The 23,631-nt window shown below is 38.4% G+C and overlaps 1 protein-coding gene and 1 pseudogene across 2 annotated transcripts in view; both read right to left on the bottom strand.

Moving 5' to 3' along the window:
- The window catches only part of LOC131313372 (cysteine-rich receptor-like protein kinase 10), a 65,518-nt gene extending 48,110 nt beyond the window's left edge, over positions 1–17,408 (bottom strand). For both annotated transcript variants that reach the window (XM_058341649.1, XM_058341650.1), the window contains exon 1: positions 17,335–17,408. The gene's annotated coding sequence lies outside the window, so the exon portion shown is untranslated. The remainder of the gene's footprint in view (positions 1–17,334) is intronic.
- Positions 9,672–17,328, bottom strand: LOC131313387 (cysteine-rich receptor-like protein kinase 44; annotated as a pseudogene).
- Positions 17,409–23,631: the final 6,223 nt, after the last annotated feature.

Raw genomic sequence — 23,631 nt, 5'->3', positions numbered from 1 at the left:
AACTGTACCAAATCCACCTTCACCAATTTTGTTATTGTCTGAGAAGTTTTTTGTGGCAGCTTTGATTGTACCCAAATCATATTGCAAGGACTACACCCCAACTGAACAAATCAAAAGTTGGAACAAGAATAAATGGTAAAAACAAAGAAAGAACAAAAAGAAGTTTCTTTTGTTTAGTGCGGGTGTAATTTTGAAATCTTCCCTTATTCCTACCATTGTCTTCTTTTATAGAATTGTATTTCTTTTTCGCCCTTCTGTTTTTCACCCTTCTGGTTAGGAAACGGAAGGGCGAAGAAGATGAACTGATGTTGGGAGGATGCACTGATGTTGGCAGTTGAACTTCATCGCTAGTTGCATCTCTGAGAGGATGCACCGGTTCTAGACAATACCACATATTGCCTATAACAATGCACGCAATTATAACGAGCCACGACGAGTAGGAACGAATCCCGAGGAGGCTGAACGCCTGATTCATACTTGCGCTCAAAAGGAACTCCAGAATGCCAAAATCCGTGTACGGCTGGATGCAAAAGAGAGTGGAGAGACAATAAAAAGTGAGAAAGAGGAAAGTCAGCACGGAAGCAAGGGATTTTTCAGAATAGCAGTAGAGGCCGATGTTACCGAAGAAAAGGAGCACGTATCCAACACTTTTGCCAGCACGTTAGTAGCCGCCGAAGAAACGCCCAGCTTTTGGGTTTCTTCGCAACCAAAAATAGAGCTTTGAAAGCACGTAGTTACTTCTTGAAATTACGAGTGTTGAAATCAGGAGGACGACGATGAGGCCGGTCCCCTTCCTGACAAAATCCATGGCCAAAAATGAGAAAACCCACGACGGTTACAAGATGATTCCAAGGTAGTACTAGAAATTGAGACTCGGCCTAACAGGTTGCAACATTGGGGACGGAAGGATAAAGAAGGGGTGAAAGTACATAAACACCTTTTCAATTATCACTTTTTCTCAAAAACACCCCCTTACATTTAAAAGCGCACATGGAGATCTCCTTAACTACTGGAAATTGAATTAATCGCTAACTCCGTTAACAGAATGAATGAAATGACAAATATACCCTTTTTACATCTCATACTAACATCTCTCTCCTTCTCCTGATTGAACACACCACTTTGTCTGACACAGCTAAATCCAAACCCCATAAAAAAACGCCCAAATCTTTTCAAAAACTATCCAATTTTCTCAAGATCCAACGCCAACAACAACATCAAAGAAAATTGCTTTCCACCACCGCCTCAACCCTCCCTCCGATGTACGACGCCAACGCCATGAACAACAACGCAGGTGAGGAGGAAGGAGTCGGAGGGGGCGAAGAAGGCGACGGGATGATGGTGATGGAAATGGTGATGGTGATGGTGATGGTGATGGTGATGGAGGGAGGTTGAGGCGGTGGTTGAAAGGAGGAGGAGGAAGGTGAGAGTGGGGAGTTGTAGAGAGAGAGAGAGAGAGAGGTATATAGTTGTAAAAGGACTTTTGTACAGAAAAAGCCAATGTGACCTTGCAACAAACGGTTTTTAGACGGAAGGGTGTAACTTGGGTAACGGGAGAAGTTGAGGGGGTCTTCATAGGCGTTTTTAAATGTGAGGGGGTGTTTATGAGAAAAAGTGATAGTTAAGGGCGTGTTTATGTACTTTCACCTAAAGAAGGAGAAGATTCAAGGGGAGAAATTGAATGGTACTATTCCCCCAATAGTTTTTGGGAGGATTTTTTTTTATACGCAAATACGCGTTCAAGGCTTACATAGATTGATCTTTACAAAGACGAGAAAAGCGACAAGGTAAAGAATTTCTCCTAGCCAGGGTTGCAACCTCATGTGCAGCCTTGTTACCCGTTGTCATGACCCAAATTCAATGTGTAGAAATTCATGACATGGCCAGTGATTTAAAAATCACCCCAGGCCTGGATACCATACAACAACAAAAAAATATTATCATTATTATTATTTTTTATTCAAAATTTCCAGGACCGTAAATTAAAAATAAAATATTATATTCAGAGCTGTCTAGCGTGCTCACCGATTACAACTTTAAAATTACATAATTGTGACTCGCACACATGAACGCCACTTATTAACACATTATTTCCTTATTTAGCCATGACAACTGATATCTTTCGCACGCAACGGATAAGCCTTCTTTAACCCTGATTTCCTGAAAAAGTTTTATGAAATACAAAACCAATTCAGTAAGTTACGATATACTAGGGCTACATAATAAATATGGGATTAAGTAGGATAAAAACATATATAGCATTATAATCCATCAACTTGCAAAATCATAAGAGAGAGAACAATCATATTCAAGTTGCAATCACCACAAGTGAGACAAAGAGAGATATATCAATTATCATCTTGGCCATCATCTTAACCATCATAGTTTCACCTTGACCATCATTTCGGGCGGTAATCCGGTAGCCCGGGAGCGACTCTAGCAAAACAATGGAATTGATATCAATCTAATGGATACCCCGCCGTATCCTTTCCACAATCCATAGGCGCCAATTCAAACATAGCTCGTCAGAACTCTTCGCTCAGATGTTACACCAATATCCATTAAACTTCCTTTTAAGAAAATCAATCCCATGTCTTTTTATAAAAATCTTTTCCTTCTCACAATTTATACTTATATAATTTATTTTTATTCAACATAAGATTTAATAAAACAATCACAAATAAGTTTTAGAAAAATAATATGTACCCAGAGTATATTCGTACGTCACCTTTTTGCATTTGAAATTTACCGTAAAATCTAGCGAGGCATAATGGTCCCTCTCGTTTTAATTCTTTTTCCCTTCTCCCCTATTTTTCTTTCTTTCTTTCTTCACCTTCACCTTCACCTTCACCTTCACCTTCCCTTCTTTCTCTACAATAGTAGTGAAAGAATTGAATGGTGCTATTCCCCCAATAGTTTCTGGGAGGATTGAATTCTGTCTACTTTTTTCTACAGTGTTGGTTGAGTTATCTACGTCTTTTCCACCTTTTTCTTTTGCGCCTTCCATGAAATGGCAGTGGGCCAGTGATTTTGGACTTTTTGGGTACGGTATTGTGAAGCGAAAGGAGGAGGGAATTGGTCTCTAATCAATGGGCACAGAAAGACTTTTCCGGCCTTGTTCGTTGGGGTACAAGTGAAAATTTCAAGGAGGATTTAGGATTGTTTAGAGCAACTCAATGGAAATGTATTTTGCATTCGGATGAATAATTATTTTAGACGAAAAAAGTGGTAAAAGTTAGTTGGATGTAAAATAGAATTCACCCCTCTCTAATGGTGAGATGTAAATAAAGGGATAGATAATTAACTAACTTTTCCTCCACCTTAATTTTTCCCAACCCTAATTCAAGTACTACTTCAGTTTTTAATAATTATGGTATCCGGTAATCGAGAACTTTTTAAAAAACAATTAATTCCGCATTTTTTTTAATTCTTTCTAAAAATAGGAGCAATATGGACACCAATTCTCATCCACTTCAATTACACTATTTACTTTATCCATTTACTCCCATCAACTCTCGACCACATCATTTACTTTAGCCATTTATTCTCAAGGATGTTGAAAGGGCATTTCGTGTACTCCAAGCACGCTAGACAATTGTGAGAGGACCAACGCGATTCTGGGATGAGGAGGATCGATCTAGGCTACATCATGAAAATATGTGTCATTTTACATAACATGATAATTGAAGACCAACGTGATCATGATGCTAGTGATGAAACTAATGAATTTCTTTCTTCCAGCCCAATTCAAGTCTCGAGAGATGTCACACCCGCATTGGTTGATTTCTTTAAAAATAACAGCAGGATTAGATCAAATGAGGCACATCATTCGCTCTGCAATGATCTTATTGAACACCTATGGGCCCGTAATGGAGAGGAAGACTGAGGTTCAAATGCTTCTGCTCTAGAAATCTTTTAACACGTTTCCCGTGTCGTGAAATTAGCTAAATAAAATGAATTTCATTTTCAAGTCTTGTACTTCATTTTCGAGTCTTGTAATATGTATTTCATTAGCTAAATAAAATACATTTTATTATCGAAAGTAACTAATGATTATATCAAAGTCATAATTGCTAAAGACTATTACATATGATAAAAAAAAATTACTACAATCAATAATCGGAAAGATCAGGAAAATAACCGCTCGAACTTGAGCTAGCCGTCCATTTAGCCAAGATTTCACCCTAGCCGTACATCGCCTTTTGTGAATTTGGTGTATTTTGTTGCAACCCGATCCCATAATTTAGATCGTGGTTGGTTCGTACCGACAATTGGGTCTTGACTAACGAATAAGTAAGCATGACAAATTGTTTCATTTTGATCGGAATTGAACGATTTTTCTCTTGCACTACGACTTCCCTCTGCCATAATTGATACACTAATTTTTTTGGAGAGTGTTTGTGGAGAAAGGAGGAATTTTTTGTAGTGTAAAATCATGTTAAAAACACACATTTATAGGTAGGGAAAAAAAAGCCTGTTGCTTTAATTTGATCCGTTGATTAAAAGACCCGTTGCCCGCCAAAATCCCAACTTTACTCTCTCTCTCTCTCTCTCTCTCTCTCTCTCTAGAGCTCACTCCTCTGGTTTGATCGTGAATCCCCCAGTAGAGAATGGAAAGGGACTCGACGATGGTTTCAGAAGGCTGAATCCAACGCCGGTTCCCTAGCCCTCGTCGTCAATGCTGAATCTGACGGCAACGATGATTGAACCCCTCTCTGAAATCAGTTTCCGGCGACCTTCTGGCTTGTTCTTGCAGATTCCGGCGTCTTTCCGACGAAATCAGGTAACTTCGGCTTTCCAAAATTTTGGTAAAATCAATTGGGTTGATGACCTGTCAGTTATAGTTGCAATCAAACGGGGATGGAAATATTCATCTCCTTTTTCATATCTGCCATTTTGCAACCCGATTTGTGTCATTTTGCATCCCCATTGGAGCGTGTTTTTATGCATCCGAGTTATATTATAGGTATACAACCTGGTTTCCATCGCCCATTGGGGATGCTTTTAGGGAGGTATAAATGAGAATTTCACGGAGGGGTGATGCTCTATTTTTATGCGAGTGCAAAGAAATGAAAAATGGAGGCAAGAGAGGTAGGGTTTAGGAATTTTCCATCTAAAAAAGGGTGAGTCATCCACATTTCCCCCCAAAATTTAGCCATGTCACAGTTTTATCAACTTGATAACAACTAAATGTGTTTTACTCCACAATTTTCGTTAGTAATTAGACAGATGTAGGTTGTAGGGCCTTAATTGAATAACCGCTTCATAAGTTATGTGTCTATTTGAAGTTTATTAAAGTTTTGGTGTCTATTAGAAAATTTTCAATGCCAAATCAGCACTCAACGTTTTTCTCCCACCATTTACATCCAAGTCAGCAAATTCCGTATGCAATTTGACAGAATTAGATGGTAGGGGGCTAATTGGATGGGAATGAATAGTTTAGGAGTAAGATTGAAAATTATTGAAGTATAATTGTCTATTTTTATTAAAATATATTCCCTCCGTCCCCTTTTTAAAATTCAGTATTTCATTTTGGACTATCCCTTAATAAATGTTCATTTTGTAAAGTTAGTGGATAAAAGTTGGCACATTTTCCATTTTGTCTCTAAAAGTAAATTTCATTTTAAAAAGTTAGTAAGTAAAAGTGTAATAATGATGTTTCCATAGAGGGTAAATAGAGAAAGAAGAGGTAAAAGTTAATGTGAAAGGTGCAATGATAATATTTTCTTAATAAGTTGGAGTTACGAAGCAGGACATTTAAAAATGGACGGAGGAAGTATAAGTTTGGCGGTATTTTGATAATTTTCCTCTTTTTCAATGCTGTTTCATGCTCTCTTTCTTTTTTGTGCTTACGCCCCCAGTATGTGACGTGAGAATTTGGAACTTTCCTCGGATTGGCAATTTAGTTGAGTTCACGAATTTCCTACGAAAGACGGTCAACTGTTTCCTAATTTAAAGGCTTATTAAAGCCAGTTATGGAATTTCAAAGCCATCGACCAAACTTCAAATCCACAACTGTTAGATCATTTCTAACAGGAGATGTAAAAGCTTATGTTGCATCTTCAACGGTTACTTTTGGCATAAATAGACAATTCAACGATATGTCTTCACTTATGTCAAAACTGATGTGGCTTTGACATATTCCACTCTCGTGCCAATTTTGACATCTCCCTCTCCACATACCAATTTTCAAAAACTTACCGTTGAAGTTAAAAAATGAATTCTTCCGTTTGGGTTTTTTTTTTTCCTCCCAAGTTTAAGCTCTATTTTTTTGACATAAGAATTGAAAAGGAAGAGCTTGATGTCAAATTAAAGATGTCAAAATAACACATAAGCCTTCAAAAAAATTTTGACATCACCAATTTGACAAATGTTTTGAAAACTAGACCGGTGAGCGAATTGGAAAAGAAGCCGGGTGGATGAGTCATCAATTCAATTGCGATTGAATCGGATTTGACCCGTGATGTCATAAATATATTAGTATATTAATAATATATATTTAAAATATAAACTGAACTAGAATGTACATGTTTTCCTCGTTATCCAGAAGTGAAAGTGGAAGAACTAGGCTTTAACAAGGGAAATCTGTGTTTGCTTTAGTCCCATGTCGGGGACAAAAAGCTTCGGGCAGACATCAACAGCTATGGGCACACATAAACAGCTATAAAAGAGAGGTGCTAGAGGCACATCAGATGTGAAACACCTCAGTCACATTCCTCTCATACACAAGTAGAGCCCGTTTCAATGGATCTCATTTGTATATGAGAGGAATATGACTGAGATGTGTCACACCGACGTGCCTCTAGCATTTTTGGCAATAAAATGGTAACAAGGGCCAACTTTAGTAGTGACGTAGACAACTGTCCTCACACCGTCAGTTGTCCCCACCAACTTGCTTAGCTTTTGCAGTAAAAGAAATTGCTAACGGTTCGGACGACCCGTGTCCGGGTTGACTGGTTTACCGGTTCAACAGTTTTGGCCCAGCGGTTTTCAAAAAGGAAGCCGGTTTAGAAATATTGACAGTTCTCCTATCAGTCCGGACCGGTACATAGGCTGGTCGACGGGTTAACCAGTTTAACCGGCCGATCCGGTCCGATTTTTAGAACACTGAATTTGACATCTCATGTTGGAGATATCCATCGACCAAATTTCAAATTTAATTCCAAGAGTTTGGAAACAGTATTGGCCATCTACCAATTTTCAAATTTAATTCCAAGAGTTTGGAAACAGTTGTGGCTATCTACCAATTTCCTAATTTAATTCCATAACTGGTGCATGAGAGTGGATGGCGAATCATAGTTTTTTTTCCCTCCTGGAAGTTTGGGTCAGCTTGTCTTCAATGTGCACCTCGACTAATTCCAAGACACTGAAGAAGTCAACCATTCACCAAACTCATAAAGGATAACAATTTATTACTACTTTATCATGCCCACTTGACAAACCCCTTGCGTTTGGTGAACCATATTGTTTGGTCAAACTACAAGACTTCCAGCGTAATTAATTATTAACCCATAAAAATATCTCCACATTTCATCTTTCCTAAAATTGTTGGAGACCCAGTTTGATAATTTGTTCAAAGAGGTTGGGCAGGGCAACGTTGTACTACTACTTTTATGACCTTTCCAATTCATGTAATTTTTCCATGGACAGATTAACGAAAGATAATGATGCCTGTAGTTTTAGCTCTACTGCTGCTCGTTATGCCTCGCAGCAGCCTAGTCACAACACAATTACAAGTTCTATATACGGTATGGTCGAACACCATTAAGTACACGGCCAATAGCCAATTTGAATCCAACCTGAACGGAGTCCTCCACCGACCACTCTACAATGACGGCAGCGATTCCATCTTCTCCAACAAGACAGAAGGAGAACCGGACAAAGTTTAGGGTGCTCTTCCTTTGCAGAGGCGATGTTAAGTTTCACCCGCCGATTGCCAGAATGGCATCGACGTGGCAGGGGACGAGATCTAACAAAGATGTCCCTTCAAGAAAGAAGCAACCATTTGGTACGATCAGTTTTTCATTCGCTACTCGAACCGATAATTTTTCTCTACGCTGGAGACACAGTCCGCATGTCAATGGAACCCAGAAAACGTAACAGAACCGGACACGTTTACTGAGGTTTTGGACAATATGTTTACGAACCTGACTAATTTTGCCACTTCTATCCCTTCTAACCTGATGTATGCAACCAATGAAGCCGACGTAGGTAATTCTACAAAGCTGTACGTACAGTATGGTGCAATGCACGCCAGATCTGCCATTCCGGTGCTCATTCGTAACTGCCAAGATTATGTTGTATCTGGGGCGCGTGCCTGTAGTGCCGGGAAAAAAGGAGGGAGGGTAATCTCACCAAGCTGTACCGTACGGTATGAGCTTTACCCGTTCTTGGCGGACCCTCCAGTTGTAGCAGAAGCTCCCTCAGACAACGGGATTGATGCCGTCGATGGCAGTAGAGACGAGTAATTAATCTTGGGTCCTGATTACGTAAAAATGTTTGGTGCACGTGTGGCAGTCACGTTATCCGCTTATTTTTTCCAAAATAGATAGGCATTTAATCAAAATCACGCTCCCAGAACCTCACCTTTGGCCTCGCAATTGTAGCCGATTGAAAATTAGGCAAACAAAACTACCCAAATGGAAGACAATGCTGAACATTAATGAGATTTCGATAGCTAGACTCCAAATGAAATCCCTTGTCCTTTTTCCAAATACTTTTGGTTGCCTTCGATCATTATATGTGAAACAAATCCAGTTACAATTCCGTACAAATCAGAGCCCAAATTAGTTCTATGTACGTGCATTTGCTCAACTTTTTCCGTAATCCCACTGATTGAAATTCCCCTACGTACAAGCAAGTCACTAATTTGGCCTTGTTGTGTGCACATCTTGTAAGTTGTACTCCTACTCCCCACCCTTTTTGACTGTCTTGGGACCTTTTTTTTTTTTAACAACCTTTAGACGGTTGTTAATCAAATTGCCACGACTAATTAGACAAAGATTGACACAATAACATGTTTTTAGGAAATACAGGAAAAATGATTGCAATCGACGTCAGTATATCGGCATCCGTAATGGCAGCGCTGTATGATTCTTGTATCTACTACAAGAGACAGGAGCAGCACCAGGATTTTATTTAGCAATATGACAAAATGTTGAGAAACGTTTAGTATACACTTTCCTTGATTTAAGCCCATGTACTAGGGGAGTTATAGATTCTATCACGTATTGCCATGTGTCACCCTGACACGTCAGCACGAATACCTCCTGCCACATCAGCATGACACCTCTTGGTTCGTCATCATGAATATCTCCTGATGCAAATATCTCCTTACTATCTGGGATGGATCTCTTTGACAGGAGCGGTCCATTTTTTATACAAACAATGCCCCATCAAGCTTTCTTTTTGAGCAAAAATGGGAGTTTGGATATGAAGGAGAAATAATAGTGAGACCAAACCCAGCAGAGATTTCCGTTTTGGAGCATCATAATAGAAGCTTTCCGATTGACATGGTCTGATGTTGGCCGTTATAAGACCGTATCATCGATACTGTTACACTTCTCAAAAATGCGATTTAGCACCCTAGAACCAACTATATAATTGTTTTGAATGTCAAAAATTCTGGTAAAAAAGCTAAACTCACCTTGACTCTCTACCACCCAAACCCGAAGGAAAAAATACATGTAATTTGAAACAATTACAAGCACAAATGGTTTGTCACAATCCAAAAAAGGCCAATCACACTAACAACTTGACGAAACGCTATTGGACTCAGAAAAACAAAAAACACAACCATATAAGATTTCTTTCCATAACCTAGGTACACTTTAAAAATAACTGAAATAAGCTTACAACTGGATAATTGCGGAATACATGCAAATATCAATTTTCACCATGAATGTGCCAACCAAACGGATCTCGGCCTATGGAACTTATAACATCATCTGGGTTCTACTTCACTGATTGATGCTTCATTCATAGTTGATGGTATTGACGTGCTCATAGACTGATCCGGCTGTAGCTCTGGAATAATATTCGACCCTATTCCACTCCGGCCTAAGAATCTCGGCTGTTGAGGAAGTGGCAACGTAGTGGAATAGCTATTGAGCATCAGAACTATTGTTGCCATAGAAGGTCTAGCATCCGGATCATCTTGAATGCACAACAAGGCAATATGGATACATCTAGTGACTTCATTTCTTGCATAGGACCCTTCAAGAGTGGGATCCAACAGATCCAAGGGCGTTCCTTCCCTCCATAGTTTCCAAGCCTGCAGCAATTCAATACTAACATGAATTGTGGATGCGATGATATTGGCACTAAAGAGGACGATACTCCCAATGTTATGTCCAATATATATTAAGGGTTACGTTTAAAAGGCAGTGCAGTGAATAGATTCGCGAATTTTAAAGAAATTGTTGATGGCATGCATTAATACTTTGTTTTACTGGTTAACAAAGTATAGATATAGTTTTGTATTTATATCTTCTTATGAAGGATAATCTTAAGAACTTTCAACAAAGACATACATACTCGAACATCCCTAAGTTGGATAGGACTAGCTAGCAATATGGGATAGACAAAGTAGCAATTAAAATGTATGGCTAAAAAGCTTACGTAGCTCAGACGGTTTGCCGCATCATCTGAATGGTAAAAGTTGTTCCGCTTGCCAGAAATGATCTCCAGAACCAAGACACCAAAGCTAAACACATCAGACTTTGCGGAGAACTTTCCATTTATTAAATACTCTGGAGACATGTAACCACTGCAAGCCACCATTATCAGTTAATCATGAATTAATGGAAGGCAAAAAGGAAAGGAAACTAGTACTTTGCGGAAAAAATCAGACTTGAAAAAATTGAGGTCATAACGCACAAAGGTTTAACTCAAAAAGTACGTGACATAAGGGATGTGAACAATTAAAGGTTTAGCCTGGCCTCCCCTTTTTTCATGACACTACTATTTTTTGCCTGATTATATTAGTTGATTTAACAAACTATCTTTCCAACTAGCAAAATATTTATGTCAAGAATTGATGAAAGGGTAATTAGGTAAATCAAGAAAAATAAGTAAAGAAAAGGACTATTGTTTCGGAGAAGCAAGTGTTGAAATCATTACTATAGTCCATGAATTGTCATTAAGCAGTTAGGCACTCGTTGTTCAAAAACATTAACCACATCTGTTTGTTTTCCCTAAGGTTCAGCTTTTGATGAATCCTAATTGTTAGATTTCTTGGAAGGTTCCAACCTAAAATTAATTGGCAATAGGTGTAGTAGCCTCTAAATCTTATTAACCAAGCTGCGGTGGCTTAAATGAACAATGTGGGATAAGTCTAACACCAATGATGCATAGATTGAGATTGTACAAGTCAGTGCCCGTTAATGCAAATTATAGAAAAACGAACATAAGAGATGCAGGGACACTGCTTACAATGTGCCAGCGACTCGACGTGTATTTCCATGAGTTTGATCATTTCCAAAGATCCTAGCCATGCCAAAATCTGAAATTTTTGGATCCATATCAACATCTAACAAGATATTGCTGACTTTGAGATCACGGTGTATAATTCTAAGCCGGGAGTCTTCATGAAGGTACAACATCCCCCGGGCTACCCCTCCTATAATCTTGTAACGTCTTGACCAATCCAGCTTCTCCTGCTCTTGTGGGTCTTTGCATTGATCAGGTTGAAATGCAAGTTCAAGTTAGAATAAAGAACTAGACTTGGGAAATATGTATTATGTTATTTCGTTTCTCAAAATTGATACATAAGCATAAGAACATGTTAAAGTGGTCTCATCAGGATCGGCCTTGGGCTAAAGCTCGAAGTGTCATGGCTTTAGCCCAAGAAATGACAGACTTTTAGGACCCCAAAATATATATATAGTAATCCTATGTAGTATATTCCCAAATAACCATCCAAAGATAAATAGAGGTTCAACATGCATCCAATCAAAGCAAGGCCCAAAAATACTCGGTGACATACTTGTAAATTTGAGAACTAAATGGTCCATTTTTATCAGAAAATTCATCTAACTAATTGGAATCATGTTTTCTACAATAAAGACCATTGACCAATGAGGTTTTTGTTTTGCTCGGCAAAACAAAATTGTTAATCGTGTCGTTCCATGCCCGTGCTTTTTTTTCGTGCCTGTGCCACGTCAACACACCAACAATACGCATCCGGCCAGAGTGATTGGCAACACGCTTTCTTCACTGACTTGATTGATTAATTTGGTTCGGAAAGAATACATTTACCAACATATAAAGAGAAGGGTTTAGAGAAAGAGAATTTATTTCAGTGGTTGCCCCAACCAAACGCCTTAATCTCGGTTCATTGGAATCTAATTCTCTTCCTATTTTAAGCGCAAACGTGTAATAACAGTGCTTAACATGAAAAAACTAATTTCTTCTTTTCGTAACACAAGAGTTTTTAACTTGGAAGCTATTAAAAATCTGTGTATGAATGGTGTCAACACACGATTCGTATTGTGTACCATTCAGCTATGCTTTTTGTTTGACAGTTAATACCTTATTGGATTCCGAGACTTGACATTCATAGCAATGGAAATTAGAAACAAGCAGTACTGATGAAGAGGCGTTCAGATTGCCTAACCGAATAAAAAGTTATCGAGGCTCTTGTTGGGCAGAAACTCGTAAATGAGTATCTTTTCTTCTCCTCCCAAGCAAAATCCGAGTAGTCTCACAAGGTTTCTATGCTGGAGCTTGGCAACCAATAACACTTCATTCTTGAATTCTTGTGCACCTTGCCCTGAGGTTCGAGATAGCCTTTTCACAGCTACCTCTTGGCCATCTGGAAGAAAACCCTAAGAATACAAACCATCTCATGAAACTCATAGATCCAAAGTAGGACAACTTCTACAAATGTCAAAACGGTTTTTTGCAGAATTAAAAAGAAGTACCTTGTAGACTAGACCAAATCCACCTTCACCAATTTTGTTCTCGTCTGAGAAGTTGTTTGTGGCAGCTTCAATTGTACCCAAATTATATTGCAAGGACTGCACTTTTAAGATGTCATCCCCAACTGGACAAATCAAAAGTTGAAATTAAGAACAAATGGTAAAAACAGGAAAGGACAAGAAGTTGTTTTGTGGTCTCTATCACTCTTTCTTTAGTTTGTTCTGGCAAGAAGAAGTTTCTTTAGTTTAGTGTGGGGGTAATTTGGAAATTTTCCCTCGTTCTTACCATTGTCTTCTTCTACAGAATTATGTTTCTTCTTTGCCCTTCTAGTTACGAAACAGAAGCCTGCTATGAAAAGAATAACAACGACCCCAATTGAAGCTACAATGGCAGCGATTACTTGCCATGAGATTCCCCCATTACCTGCATTATTAAAATTGTTTCATTAGCAAAAGGTTGAACTGACTAAGGCCGCAATTAAACAATCTAATTCGAGTATGTAGTGATTAGTTTCAGCTTGTTTTGTTGAACATGCGTCTAAAAGAAGTATTTAATATAGCTGATCACGATCTCGCGCGAGCATATTGGTATTCAAGCTTCGGTCGAAAACTAAACGAGTTAACATCGAACAACTTGAATTAATTGATTTAACACCACACGATCACTTTTTGCAACTTTAATTGATTATAAACAGCATTTTTTAAGTTGTGGGAGTTTAGGCGAAAACGCAGTCTGTGTAAAAACCTCAGAAGACGTTAAGGGGGTCTTCGCTTTGTTTCTTGGAGAAAACGCATGATAGATTGATCATTGGGCATCCAGCAGAACTCCAAGAAGTTCCTTAAAACATTGATTCTAAGTATACAACTACTTGAGTCGTTCTTCCAGTGGGTTTTTGAAAGCATTTTGGAGGGCTTGACGATTCAAGGCGTTTCCGCAATCAAACACTTGATGCAATGTATGATCGAGGATTCGACAAATCAGTCTTTAATTAGTCAATTAGTGACGATTCACGATTGATTTTAGGAGATATAATAGAAAAGCGGTCTGACAGCCTCCACTTTTTGTACACTTCTAAATGTGCATTGAAAGGATAGACTTAGAAAGGAACAAAAAATTTCTTTCACATCTAAAAGAAAGAAGAACCAAGAAAGTTTAAATTATGGATACTAGACAATTCTATAAACTTCAAAAATTAAATTCCAAATCCATGCTTAATTTACAAAAGAAAGTTTTACCAGGGCTGCTTGTAGTAGTAGTACGTACTAGGAGGAGGAGGACGGAGGACTGCCGTAGGTGGCGGCGGAGTGGCACCGAAGCTGGCATTGTAAAATGGGTATGTCTCATACCTGACATTACAGCTCGGAAACCGAACTATCGCTCCTCGTCTTGCATCACAGCAACTCGGAAAAGTCGAGATACAAGCCCGAAGGCAGGTATTGCAATCAAAATCAGATATATCCGGTGTGCATTGCGCTAGTCCGTACAACGTCTCAAGGAATGAGTAATTAACTTGTGCAGTCGCGAATTTCTTACCTGAGTCATCACTCGAAGTCCGATTGGCAATATCGTCCATAACCTTTTCAAGTGTAATTCATACCAATAGTTGAGTGGTTGCAAAAAGTAAGAACTAGATATAACATAAAAATCATTTTTTTTTATATGCCACGGAGGAAACACACACCAAACTAAATTACCAGAAAAACATAAGAGGTTAAGGCTCTCATATTCGACCCATGTTGACAATTACTTCGCGCAAGTTTTCTTACACCCTCATTACCTTGTATCACCCATCCCATTATGGTTGTGGCACCATGTATTCGTTTGTGATCCGAAGTAATGAATATAGCACCAAGCGTGCCGGGAGCAGAATTTGGAGGAAATAATGATTAGAATTTGTATTATATATATATATTTTATATATTTTCATGTATTGTCTATATGTAGTCAATTATAATGAAATTTTGTTTAAATTTATTATTATTGATTAGAAGTTTTATTTATTTATTATTCATTGTTAAGACAAATTAATTAACTAATTAAAATAATATAAAGTTCTTAAATATAAAGTCAAATTAAAATGCAAAAAAAATAATTTAGTTGAAAATATAATTTGAGTTAACCAAATGAAAATTAAAAAAAGTAATTAAATAAATAAATTAATAAATTAAATAAATAAGATAAATGAATTAAAAATTAAATAAAAAAAGAATTTAGTTAAAAGGGTAGGTTGGGGGTATTTATGACTTTTTGGCAAGGGGGAGGAGGGGGGAAGCAGGTCTCGATCATTAAAGTTGTGTCATTGAACTTTAACGTGGACTTCATAGAAGGCGTTCGGTGACCAGGGTCCAAAGATATTTCCCCAATTACCACTTTTCGTATGGCCCACATATGGCACTCAGAATTTGACAAAGACAAACACACACAAAAATACAAAAGAAATACACTATTTGCACCATTAGAATATTGCTTATAGGAGTATAATAGTTCGATTTGTCCCCCAAAAAGAGTGTATTTGTGGGGTGAGACCTACACTATTTTAAATTTTAATCAATAAGAAAGAAGAGGATGCTCACATTCTTTTAAGGAGGGTGAACCAAATTGCATTGGCTAACCAAGTAGCTATTGTGATATTTGTTATGTAAGTGCCTAGCATTTATCAATACAATCTTCTCATTTTTTATCCAAAAAAAAACCAGGTAGCTATTTGGATATTATTGTAGGTTTTAAAAAATTGCTTTCCTTAAATATTCATATAATCTTTAACTTTATACACTCAATGTGTATATTATTTACATAAAATAACTTCATTAAATCAATAATTTTGGTCTGTATTTTCATTTTGAGGTGTCTCAAGTATCTTCACTCTTCTTATTTTTCTTTTAAAAAAAATCGATGAACCGTTAATAGAGGAAAACTCGATAATAAATAAGTTTAAACTCACTTAAAGAACTAAGGCCCGTTCCAAATTCTCAAATAAAGACTTAAAAAATAAGGACTTATTTTCAAACTTAAAAATAAACAATAGAGTTACGAAAATAATTTTTTAATTTTTTTTGTAGGGTTTGATAAATATCATCGAAATCTATGAAACAAAATCTATATTACATATTTTTATTTTTGTAAGCCTGTTATTTTTAAGCTTAAAAAATTGCAAATAAGTATTTATTTTTTAAGGGGCAATGCGGAACACACCCTAAATGCATGTCTCCTTACACACTAATGAACGCGAACTTTAGGATGGATAGAGGATCAAATTTACCAGATCATCAGTGACTTCATATAAAAAATCAAATTAACTACTAGCAGACATGGACTTGGAGTCAGGAATTTTGATTAGTGAGGTCAAAAATTAAATTCATTTGCAAGGGAGATTTTTTGTGGGGTCAAAATAGCTAAATTATACCTATTCTTATGAAAATTTGGGGTCAAATTAATAAAAATGAGATAAAAATTATACCTATCCCAAGGGAAATTTGGCAACCAATGGGATCGGCCGCCCTCCCTTGTACCAATGTGCCTCCGCCCGTGCTAGTAGATAAGAGTGGACACGTGAACAAGAACATTTGCAAATATTGTATCCTATCATCTTGCTTAAGTATCAGTTATCGTCTATGAATTTTCATGTTCGAATTTCACAAGCCAAACATTTCAAACTAAGGATCACTGGAGGGTTTGCTTGGTCATCATATCCAGAGCCCCCAAAAGCTCGAGGTGTATCACGCAAGCTGACCCAAACATCCTAATATAAAAAAGAACAGTGAAAAAGAGTTCATATTTTTGTTCAAACATTAGAAGCATCATACGAGAGTATATCCATAATCTGTATAAAATACTTCATAATATTACCTCTCCCAAAACTTTGTTAAAATGGGTCTTATCCGTAACGTTCCAAGCGTTGTGCAAAATCCTCACGAACTCTCTATCCTGACGGGCGAATATGTACTCGTTGGAGTACCTCAACATGCACTTTTCCAACCAGACCGTCACCTGCTTCGACCTGGGGCACCATTCGACTACCTTTTGGGTAATGTCAACGACGCATTCTTGACAATCGGCAGAGGAGATGTCGCCACGGCAGAGGAAGAGGCCGTAGGCGATGTCAGGTGGGCTGGTGCCGGCGGTGAAGTTGTAAAAGCCGTTGGATGCGTTGTTGGAATGGGAGGAGAGAGCGGAAAAGAGGGTGTTGAGGTTTGTTTTGTAGGTGCTGTTTGGGGCGTAGGTACTGGTTGTGCTAAGGGTTGGGTCTGGGCAGTCTAAGGAAGAGAAAAGTGGGTTATCTCCTTTAGTAGTTGAGATAAGGCTAAGCAAGCAAATCGTGTAAACAAACAGAGACTTTCTGGGGAGCAAATTATCCATTCTGGAGCAGCCTTCGGGGGGTTTCAATTTTGATAAAAAAAATGGAGATTGGGAGAGGGGGAGAAGTAAGTGGTGGAGAAAGAAGTGGTGGGGAGGGGAGATTAGAAATCATGGCTGTGGCCCCGACGACTTGGAATCATGGCTGTGGCCCCGACGACCGGGAATCACGGCTGTGGCCCTGATGACTTGGAAGTGGGCCAATGGCTGCAAACTGCTCGCGAGTTGTTTGCGGCTCGGCTTGTTAAGGTTAAATTTGGTTCGGATCGACTCATTTAGTAATCTAATCAAAGTCGAGTTCGAGTTTTAGACTTGTTTGGTAAACGAGCCGAGCTCAAAACTCAAAAACCCGGCTCGTTATATTGGATCAACTAGTATGATCAATTAGACTTCTTAATTAAGTAAATTAGCCCAGCTCGGCTCATTTATGTCACGCTCTCGATTTTCAACATAATAACAATACCATTTGAAATACAAAATCCTCACAATAGTACACACAATATCCCAAAATACGATACGGTACCCAATTCTACAAACTTGTCTGTCACGCCCTCAATTTTTAACATAAATATAAAGGATTTCTACAAATAAATCCTCACAATATTCCATACGATAGCCAAAAGATTACAGCGTTTCCATTCTCATAATTTTACTTCCAAGTCCATTAGATTCTAAAATATTACATCATCGGCTCAACGACCCCAAATTGACATAAGTATCAAGTGTCAAGAGAGTTAAAAGTTTACAAATATTCCTTAGTCAAAGAATTATAACTTTAATTACAAATACATCTTTCAAAAGAAATTTACAAAGATGAACAAGTAACTCATTTGGTTAGCTTTCAAAAGTAATGTCCACGATCCAAGCACTCCAGACATGCAAGTTACTATTTAGGTTAGCACCTGAAAATGATGTAAGGTTTGAGTTACACTAGCCCAGTAGAAAAGTCTATGCAAACTCTATATGCAAATGAGCAATACGGAAGAACAAATGATAGAAATCAAACGACAATGAATGTAAACTCAACTTATCATGATCAAAGTGTCCAACAATCACCAATCCTTCTTATCATCGTACTCACAAGTCACATTCATTCAATTAGCGTCTCAACATCTCGTATCCTTTATGTGTCTGAGCCGAAACTCCTACCAGGCCAGTTAAGGGATCCCGATATCCCTCGCTAAGTACGCACACTACAAGAAATTCAGGATCTCCTAACGGTTTTTTTCGCAACGGTTGAAAAAACCGTCGGTATAGATGGTGTATAGTAACGGTTTACAAAACGTTACTAGAAACAGGACTATAACAACGATTTTCATGTGACCGTTAGTAGATTACAACACTATAGCAACGGTTTTCATTAATCGCTACTAAAAATTGGACTATAGCAACGGTTTTCATGAAAACCATTGCTAAAAACTGGACTATAGCAACGGTTTCCAATAACCGTTACTATAAACTGGACTATAGCATCGGGTTTCATTAACCTTTACTAAAAACCGGATTTAAAAAAAAAGATTAAAAAAATCCGGTTAGTATAGTATAAATATTAAAAGGTGTACGATTTTTTACAAGTTATGGGCTAGCACAGTTGGTTCGCGCACGTGCGCACACACACGAGGTCGGAGGTTCGATTCTCAGGAGGAGCAAGAATATTTCGCCCGCCATGTAGGCTGCCACGTGGGTGCCAAGCGGGCGACATGTCTGCCATATCAGTGCCACGTGGAGGCTTGCGTCACACCGTGGTTGGTTTTTAAAAAAATGAAAATTGCCTTTAGCAACGGTTATAATCGTTGCTAATGAAACTGTTGGTAAAAAAAAATCTGTACCAACGCTCGTCAAAACCGTTGCTATATCTCTATAGCAACGGATATATTGCAACGGTTTGGCCGACGGTTCTCCAACCGTTGGTATAGCCTAAACGGGTCTCTACCAACGGTTTTTGGGTTTTTTGGCAACGCTTTCGACCGTTGCTATAGAATGATTTTCTTGTAGTGCCACCTTATAGGTTAGGCCTTGAATATGTTCATTATGAGTATTAGCTCCAGCCGGGCCAATTGTGGAATCCCGATATCCCTTGCCAGGCACCCATCCGTTGATGGGTCCCGAGTGTTCGCGCGTCATTCACATGCTCAAGTGTATCGTTCGTATTTCAACGTGCAATAACTTACATTCCTCATTTTTTAACTCAACGAGCTTATACAAATTCGCCGGATATGAGCCTTAATACGAAACAAGTAATATTCTCCGAACACTTGAAATGATGCGTAAACAAACCTACTAGAGTCAATAAGAAACTCCAATACATGATTTAGAAGACTTAGGGAAAAATAGCTCCTGAACAATGCACCTACCGGTAGGTGAACAAGTCCTACTGGTAGAAGAGAAGAAATTTGCACTTAACCTACCGGTAGGTGAAAAGTTCCTACAGGTAGGGAATGGAGGCAGAGAGGTCAACTTTTTCGCACGAACAAGTTTTCACTTGACCTACCGGTAGTTGAAAAGTACCTACCGGTAGGGAGATTATCTTTTAGGCGATTTTGACAGGATTTTAGATTTTGATCCAATCTCAATAACAACCAATACAAGCTCAAATATGGCTCTAGAACACTCAAACAACATATAAAAGAGAGGTAGAATTCCCTACCTCGAGTTGGAAGGCGAAACCCGAGCGATTTGAATGAGCCCTAGCTTCCGGAATACAAACCAAGCGAAATACACCAAATTGAGCTCTATCCAACAGAGTTTGAGCTACAATACCCGGGTAGAAGATGGAGTTGAGGTTGATTATTGTGGGTTTTGAGTTTGGAGGTGATTTTTGGGGTGAGGAGTGAGAGAGATAGAGAGACAGAGAGAGTGAGAGAAAGCCGAAAGATGGAGAGAGGGGAAAATGGGGAATAAAATTCCCTGGGCACACACATATACACGCATGCACTATATTACCCTAACACCCATATTTTTCAAATCCATACACATTTAACCTTCACATTCACATTCACGTCATTTTCCACCCTTTTTCCTCAACTACAAACATTAAAATTAAATAAAGAAATTTACGGGTCTCTACATTGTCCACAATTACAACGTTTCAAATTAAGGTATTACAGTGCAATACAATACAATTTATTTTACAAACATACAGATAGCTCCTAAAAACAACTTTTAAAAGAAAGACATCAGTCATGCACTTCATGTCACTGCCCTGTGTTGTACCTGAAATGATAATAAGTTTGAGCAAACACACACCCAGTAGAGAAATCTATATCCAAGCTATATGAAAAATGTGATGAAATGTGCACCAAAAATGAATGAGTTTCAATGAGTGAACACGAGCAACGAAGATTTACCACAATAAACAAGCGGACATCGATTTCAATGTTCTAAACGTCTTATCGGGATCCCTATCGATTCACATGTCAACTAGAAGCTATACTAAACTCACATCAAACTGAACAACCTACAACGGATTCTCGACCACTTCATTTGCTTCATGTGTGAACACTACAATCTACCTCGATTTCACATTGTCGAGTATCCAACCTCTTTCCCATAAAACTTTCTTTTTTTTTCGATTGCAAAATAATTTGTGAAAAAAAAAATAAGACCAATACGAGTCAAGCTCTGTCGATTCGAGCTTGAATACCGGAATCCGTTGATTTGTACCCAAATACCGGAAGCCGTTGATTTGTGTTGCGTCCTCAATTTTCAACATAAATAAATAATACATTTTAATAAAAGAACCTCGCGTATCATGATGCATATTACCCAAAAGAGTTTCCCACCTGTTAAATTTTCAAACAAGTCCCCACGCTTAAAGAATAACAACACTGGCACCACTACCCAAATTAGCTTAGCTACAAATACGACAGATTCAGGATGTTACAAACTTTAGTCAGAAGATAATTCAAGAGCAAGATTAGTTACAAAGCCATCTTTGGCCAAAAGTAAGTCTATTACAAAGATGAATAAGTAACTAAAAGAGGTTAGCTTCCAAAAATCTTCATGTTAAGCACACCATTGTATGCAGTCTATTGCCCGGCATTCAAACCTGAAAAGAAGGATTTTGTTGAGCTACACTAGCCCAGTAGGAAAATCTTTACCAACTCTATATGCAAATATGTTGATAAGTGCAAATGAAATAGGATAAGGAAATGCAGTTCGGTAGATGATAATCAATTAACTTGTAAATGAGCCCGTATCGAGATTGAATGCATAAGTCAAATGACAGAAACAACTCAAACAACCCCAACTTGACTCACTAACCCAAACTCCCACCATCAGTATTTCCACCCCTTGTGTTACCGTATCACTCCACAAGGGTTATCGTGTTACCACCCCTTGCGTCACGGCGATCCCTAGCGACTTGGGTTACCGTATTACCACCCCTCGCGTTACGAAACCCCTTTAAGTCTCCGTATTACCACCCCTTGCGTTACGGGACTCCCTAAACCAATTTCCGACCCAATCAACTATTTTCTCATACAATACGTAAGCTAAGACTCTCCCATGATCCATTCTTAGGTAAAACATTATACATTATGCCTACGTCATCACAAATGCACCATGAATGATCATAAATACCAAGAATATATGGAGAATGCACTTAAACAATGTCTTAACCAAGTCATTTCTTATTTGGTTCTCGCTAACGGAAGACCAACGGAATGAGGATAGCATCGCATAGTCAAAGGAAGTCAATTAGACAAGCTTAAGTTAGGTTAGGTGGTGTCCAAAAGAATTTAGAAGTGATTGAGGGTCAAAACAATCGACGGAGAAGTAACAGGATCAAAACTGGAGTTAAGCTCCTGGTATCGATACGCACATGATCCGTATCGATACAACATTACTGTCAGAAAAGATAAGTTTATGGTATCGATACAACACTTAATTTGTATCGATACCACGAGGTTTCGAGTAGCGATTTTAGCAGATTTTCAAGGCATGAACAACAACCAAAATCCAACAATCCAAGGCACGAATCTACACCAAATCAACATATAAACACATAGAAAAGGTAAAGAAGTCCCTACCTAGCAACAATGGCCGAGATTCAAACGATTTTGAACTAGCCCTAGCCTTTTGAACTTCGAAACTTAGATTGAAGCCCAACCCAAGGATCTCCGAGCTCAAGAATGCAAATGGAAGGCTTGAGAGAGGTTGATTCTTGAAGATTTTGGGAGATGAGGTGGAGTTTTGAGTGAGAGGAGAGGAGAGAGAGAGATAGCCGGATGAGAAAGAGAGGGGGACAGTGTGAGAGGGAGAGAATGGGAGATAAAATATCTCCTACAATGCACACACACACACCTTATATACCCATATATTTGTAGACACCCCAAATCGGAAATCCCGGACTCCTTTTAAGTCCCCAATGATGATAAACAAAAAGCATGATTTAAACCTTTGGATTGACTTAAACCTTTTGGAGCACTACCTTTTGAAAACCGTACACAAGTGGCCGATAAGTTTTCCAATAATAAAAATGTGCCTTGAAATCTTCAAACAATGCTTTGCCGTCAAAGGAGTGAGGAAACACCTTAAGAATTAGGTATGAGAGTGCCAAGTGACACTTAGAATGAGTGAGTACGTGTTTTGGCCATCGTGGCACCAATGGTCTTCGGTTTAGTCCGCTTTCAGCCCATTTTTCATAAATCAAACTTCCTTATTTTTATGGTTGGAGTGCGCCATATTTTAGTACATTCAAAACCTTCTTCATTGATATATAATAAGCCTTAATCCGATTTGAAATGAGGGAGATACAAGGATTTTGCCTAAATGACTTCTTTTTTGACCACCTGAGAGTAAAATTGTCATATCTTTTGATGTACAAAATACTTTTGATCCAAACCACTTGGGTTAGAAAGTAGACTTAACGAGCTTTCCAACGGTTTGAAGAACACCCAAAACCGAGTTCGGAAGTGTCCGGGACGGCCATTCGAAGTTCGGCCTATTAAGCAGTCAACTGTACCGTACGGTGGATATATTTGTACCGTACGGTAGAGCTTTTAATCGCCTGAACTTAAGTCGGTTGGGATGTGCCGTACAGTGGAAGCCTAGTGCCGTACGGTAGAATTTATGTGCCGTACGGTGGACACAATGTCGGTTAAACATGCGTGCAGACCAAGTTTGCTTCATTTTCAAGCCATTTTCACTTTATAAATACCCTTGCCTATTCCCATTTCGAAAAACATGGCCATTTTTTTCCCTCTCCCTTGCAGTGAAACACCGAAACACCTTAAAACCAAGTCCAAAACTATTTCAAAAGTAGTCCAAAAAAAAAATTCTCAAGTCTCATACTTTGTCATTGCAGTATACCAAAGCCTTGCTCATGCCAAAAGACTTTGCAATTGTCACAATTTT

Source organism: Rhododendron vialii, chromosome 13a (genome assembly GCF_030253575.1).
Source record: "Rhododendron vialii isolate Sample 1 chromosome 13a, ASM3025357v1".
Classification (NCBI taxonomy): domain Eukaryota; kingdom Viridiplantae; phylum Streptophyta; class Magnoliopsida; order Ericales; family Ericaceae; genus Rhododendron; species Rhododendron vialii.
The sequence above is the reverse complement of the archived record's forward strand: the minus strand, read 5'-3'. Positions and strand labels throughout refer to the sequence as shown.